Genomic DNA, 6,000 nt, shown 5'->3' with positions numbered 1-6,000 from the left:
TAAAGAAAACAACTAATTCACCAAATTTGATAAAGATGTTTCTAGTTAGGTTCAACCAATTCACTCCTATGGTTATTTTGTATTTATGATAGATTAATTGTTATTGGCTACCAATTATAGTAGTTAGGTTCATGTTCATTACTCCTAACCCTTAGACAATCAATTAATTCAAGCAGTGATCAAGTGTTTAAACTAATTAATTCCCTAGATTAACAATTTGGATTAAATAAGATTTGTAGTGGTTAATCAATTTAGTGGTTCAATTAACCTCTTGTTTGATGGTTTCTCAAACAAGCTCACACATCAATCTAACTATTGTCTTATTAATCTTAGTTTCATAATCATTAGTCCTAAGCATATGATTTAGTATTCACATAGACATATGAGTTTAACAACTAAGAGATGTTCATGCAGCTTAATTGTCTTCCAATTAACAGAAAATAATTGTGATTAATGCATAAGGTTCTTTAACAAACTTAATTTAATAGATCACCAATAAACAATTAATCAAAAGCTAAGAATTAAACCATAGGAGTTCCTTGGTATTCCCCAAACAGAAACAAAAACGTATTTAGCTCATAGTTGTAGTAAAAACAAACATAAAAACAAGTTTAACTAGATTAGACATACTCAAATCCTAAAGCTAAGTGGAATGATTAACCTAGTTGCTTCAATTCTTCAAAAGGTTGAATATTAGAATTCCTCAGCGTCTTCCAGGGTTCTCAATCGCAGAAGGATCTTCAAAAATTGCCAGAAAGTAGTCCCATCGGATAAAGGCTCGGTTTTTATAGATATCTCAAAACAGGGTGTAGTTGGCGAGTAGCAGACCCAACTCGCCGAGTAGACTCGTTGTTATCCGTCTTAAATCAGGAGTCATGGCTATCTTCTGGAATATTCAGTTGGACTCGCCGAGTAGATGAGCTTTTGTCCCTCAATCTTCACTCTTTGTTCTTCAATTGCTTTCCCTTGTTCCCTTTCACTCCCAAGCATGTCTTTTGGACTGAAAACAAAATTTAAACAATATTAAGTACCTTTTGTCCATATTATTCACATAATTAGTTAAAAATGAATAAAAATGTATGCTAAATAACTAACTAATTATGCACATATCAAAATACCCCACACTTGACTTTTGCTTGCCCCCAAGCAAAACTAAATTTTAAACATATCAGAATCACATATAACAACTCCAATCTAACCCAGCCATTATGCCAAGACCGCAACGCATACATTTGTGTCTAAAATTTTTCCTAAGGACCCCCCGTACTCCAAATACTCACAATCCTCATAAACATTCGCCCACTCACCCCGAACTATTCTCATTTTATGTAACCCTCCGAATCCATCCGCAGAAAACCTCTTACCCTCAAGGTATTTTTAATTGAGCAACCCAAGCATACATAATCTAGAATTACAACATTTCGATACCACTATGGAGCTCTCTTGAATTCTTCTATTCTTTGACATTTGATCTTTGATTTCTTTGAATTCACCACCTTTGGTTGATTTGATTTCTAGTATCTTCAACTTTTTTGAATTTCTTGGAATTTTGATCTTTTGATCTTCACTTTGATTGCTCCAAAATTCTTACAACTTTTTTTGTAATTCTCTTTTTTTTTACATGTACCTCACTTTTTTCACTCAAAACCTACATGCTTAAGCAGGGGCGCTCAATCTCAACCTTTATTGGCTAAAGATAATAATTCCTGGATACATTTCAGGTTTAGGTTGCTAAACATATTGCATCCCTCAGGCTGTGCGGGGTCGTGTTTTTGTCCCATGATTTCACTGGAATAAGGAAGCCACAAATGTACTAGAACATATATAGGCTCAACTAAACATTTGGGTTTTCATGCAATCATCAACACAATTCTAATATGGAATCCTAATTTGCTTTTACCAAAATTTTCTAAATTAAATCCCCAAGTAATATTTTTGGTATGCAACAATTTTTTTTTAAATTAGCCTAAATTAAGATTCTAAGTTTTCTAATATGTGACCAACCCCCTACCCCACACTTATTTTATGCAATGCCCTCATTGCATACTATGAAAAAAATAAAAATGCAAATATATAGAGGGAATTGGAACAAACTCCCCTAGGGTAGCAGTCGATAGGTTGATACTCTCTTCTTTAGCTCCTTCTTCTCTTGACTTTAGCCATGGGAACAGCTCATCCATGGCTTGGGTGTCCTGTCTCGTGTGGTTGACAGCTCGAAAATTTCACGGAACAAGCTTCTTAAGAAAATCTCTAGTGGCAAATCCTCACAAAAAGTGGGTAGTTGTTGCAGTGAAAGTGCCCAAAGCAGTTTTGGAAATCAAAAATTGGCAGTCTACTCGGCGAGTAGTATGAACATCGGGACTGTTCGTGTCGGTCCTATATAAACTGTCCAAGAATCCAAATTTTTCACAGGGGTTTGTTGTAATGATCTATCTAACCATAAATCATAAAAAAAATTCATCCTAACATTACCTAATTTATGGCTAATTTGAAACCCTAGAATTTGAGGAAACCCCCAAATCCGAAATCAAGCAAATTCGGGGCAAATCTATGCTAAAGATCGAACCTTTCATGCGTTTATAGTGTAAAGATGTTACCTTTTTTCTTGAATGATGAGAATCGAGTGGAAAATTGGAGAGATCGGACAAAACCGCTAAAATCGCCGGGGCTGCTTGAGGGTTCGCAGTGCACGGCGAGTATGGGGATGAAATGGGTGAAAACCCTCTTTTTTACAGTTTTATATTTCACCCGTGTTCAGTGTCTACTCGCCGAGTAGGAAGGCCCTACTCGCCGAGTATAATTGCAGTTACGCGTTTTTTCGGGTTACTCGGGCAGGTACTCGCTGAGTATACGTGCCTACTCGGCGAGTAAACCTTGCAATTTGAAAAAATTGTGAAAATTTTGAAAAATTAGTGTATTTTCTCATGTTTTTAAGCCATCCACCCCATACTCTAGGCATTGCTTGTCCTCAAGCAGTTATTTTCTCAAAAATAGATGAAGAAAAGAAAATAATGAAAATAAAGAAAAGGAAAGAAAATGCAAACTTGAAACTCGGGTTGCCTCCCGAGAAGCGCTTCTTTTTATGGAGCCATTATCTAGACTGCTCCCCTTCTACGTGGTTGCAATCCCTTCCAGCAGCAGCAACTCTTCCATTCCTTCATTCCGGGGGACTCCTTCTTCATACTTTTTAACCCTATGACCATTGACCTTGAAAGGCGTGCCATCTCTTGATAATAGCTCTATAGCACCATGTGGAAACACCGTCTTCACTATAAAAGGCCCATCCCACCTTGACTTGAGTTTTCCCGAGAAAAGCTTTAGTCTTGAGTTGAAGAGCAACACTTTTTGGCCTTCATGAATTTCTTTATCTTTAATCCTTTTGTCATGCCACATCTTGGTCTTCTCTTTATAAAGCCATGAACTAGAGTATGCATCATTCCTTAGCTCTTCAAGAGCATTCATTTGCATTAACCGGTTGCTCTTTAGTTCCTCCATGTTGAAATTACACCTCTTCAAAGCCCAAAACGCCTTGTGTTCTAGCTCCACCGGTAAATGGCATTGCTTTCCATAAACTAACCTATATGGTGTAGTACCAATAGGTGTTTTGAAAGCTGTCCGAAAAGCCCAAAGTGCATCATCTAGCTTATCCGACCATTCCTTGAGGTTGTTCCCCACCGATTTCTCCAAAATTCGCTTAAAGGCTCGATTTGTCACTTCAGTTTGTCCACTAGTTTGTGGATGGTATGATGTGGAAAACTTATGGGTTACCCCATATTTCTTTAACACCTTTTCCAATTGGTCATTGGCAAAATGTGTGCCTCGGTCACTTATAAGGGCTTTCGGAACTCCAAATCATGAAAATAATTTCTTTAAAAACCACACCACCACCCGACCGTCATTCGTTGGTAATGCTTGTGCCTCTGCCCATTTGGATACATAATCCACCACCACTAGTATGTATTTGTTCCCTTTAGACATGGGAAATGGTCCCATGAAGTCAATTCCCCACACATCAAACACCTCGCACACTTGGATACTATGTTGTGGCATTTCATTTCGAGATGAAATGTTTCCCACTCTTTGACAAGCATCACATTCTTTGAAAAATTGGGTTGCATCTTTAAAAATTGTGGGCCAATAAAACCCAATGTCAAAGATCTTCTTTGCCGTGTAGTGTGCTCCATGATGTCCACCCGTGGGCCCGCTATGACAATGCTCTAATATTTTCCGGCTTTCCTTCCCGAATACGCATCTTCGTATGATCCCGTCCACACAACTCCGGAAGAGGTATGGCTCGTCCCAAAAGTAGTATTTTAATTCGAAAAAGAATTTCTTCTTCTGTTGACTGCTAAAATCTTTCAAGATGTATTTTGTAGCTAAATAATTAGCTATGTCTGCGAACCATGGCTCTTCTCCCACGGTCACCATAATATACTCGTCCGGGAAGTCGTCTCCATCTTTATCTTCTTGCAATTGCGGGTTCTCCAGTCTTGACAAGTGGTCAGCTGCTACATTCTCCATTCCTTTCTTGTCTCGTATCTCTATGTCGAACTCTTGAAGAAGTAGCACCCATCGTATCAGTCTTGGCTTGGCATCCTGTTTTGCAAACAAATACTTGATAGCCGAGTGGTCAGTAGAAATAGTAGTTTTAGATAAAACCAAGTAAGGGCGGAATTTGTCAAAGGCATACACCACAGCTAATAATTCTTTTTCAGTGGTGGTGTAATTTTCTTGGGCGGGGTTTAGAGTCTTGCTAGCATAATATATGGGTTGAAAGTGCTTATCAACCCGTTGACCAAGGACAGCTCCTAATGCATAGTCACTAGCATCACACATAATCTCAAAGGGTAAGTTCCAATTTGGTGCAATAATGATCGGGGAATTAGTTAATTTTTCCTTTAAAAATTCAAATGACTCTAAACACTCTTTAGTAAAATTAAATGGTGCATCTTTTAGTAGTAATTGTGTTAGAGGTCTAGTTATTTTGGAAAAATCTTTTATCAAACGCCGATAAACAACCGCGTGGCTTAGAAAACTCCTAATGTCCTTTACATTAGTTGGTGGGGGTAGTTTGACAATGGTGTCAATCTTTGCCCGATCCACTTCAATTCCCTTTTTGGAAACTTTGTGGCCCAAAACTATACCCTCCTTTACCATAAAGTGACATTTCTCCCAATTGAGGACCACGTCAGTTTTTTCACACCTAGCAAGCTAAGTCAAGATTAGTGAGACAATCATGGAAAGAAGATCCAAAAACGGAAAAGTCGTCCATAAAAACTTCCATGAATTTTTCCACCATATCGTGGAATATAGCTGTCATACACCTTTGAAAAGTCGCGGGTGCATTGCATAACCCAAAAAGCATGCGTCTATAAGCAAAAGTCCCACTTGGGCAAGTGAATGTGGTCTTTTTTTGGTCCATTGGGTCTATGGGTATTTGAAAATAACCCGAAAATCCATCTAGAAAGCAATAATAGCTATGGCCCGATAGTCTTTCTAACATTTGATCAATAAAAGGTAAGGGAAAATAGTCTTTACGAGTGGCATCGTTTAGCTTTCGATAATCGATGCACACTCTCCAACCGGTTACCGTTCGTGTCGGAATTAGTTCGTTCTTTTCGTTGGTTATGACCGTCATCCCTCCTTTCTTGGGCACCACTTGGACCAGACTCACCCATGGACTGTCGGAAATGGAATAGATAATTCCCGAATCTAAGAGTTTGACCACTTCCTTCTTGACTACTTCTTGCATGTTCGGGTTTAACCTTCTTTGGTGTTGTACAACCGGCTTTGCTCCTTCTTCTAGATTGATCTTATGGGAGCAATAAGATGGGCTTATTCCCTTGATGTCAGTTATGCTCCATGCTATGGCCCGCTTCCGCTTCTTCAACACTTGCACGAGCTCTTCCTTTTCAGAATTGGACAGGTCAGCAGCTATGATTACAGGCTTTTGGTTGCCTTCTTCAAGGAAGGCATACTCCAAATGTTCTGGTAAAGTTT

This window comes from Lactuca serriola, chromosome 8 (assembly GCF_051521515.1).
Source record: "Lactuca serriola cultivar US96UC23 chromosome 8, Lser_US96UC23_V15, whole genome shotgun sequence".
Classification (NCBI taxonomy): Eukaryota; Viridiplantae; Streptophyta; class Magnoliopsida; order Asterales; family Asteraceae; genus Lactuca; species Lactuca serriola.
This window is presented reverse-complemented; position numbering follows the sequence as displayed.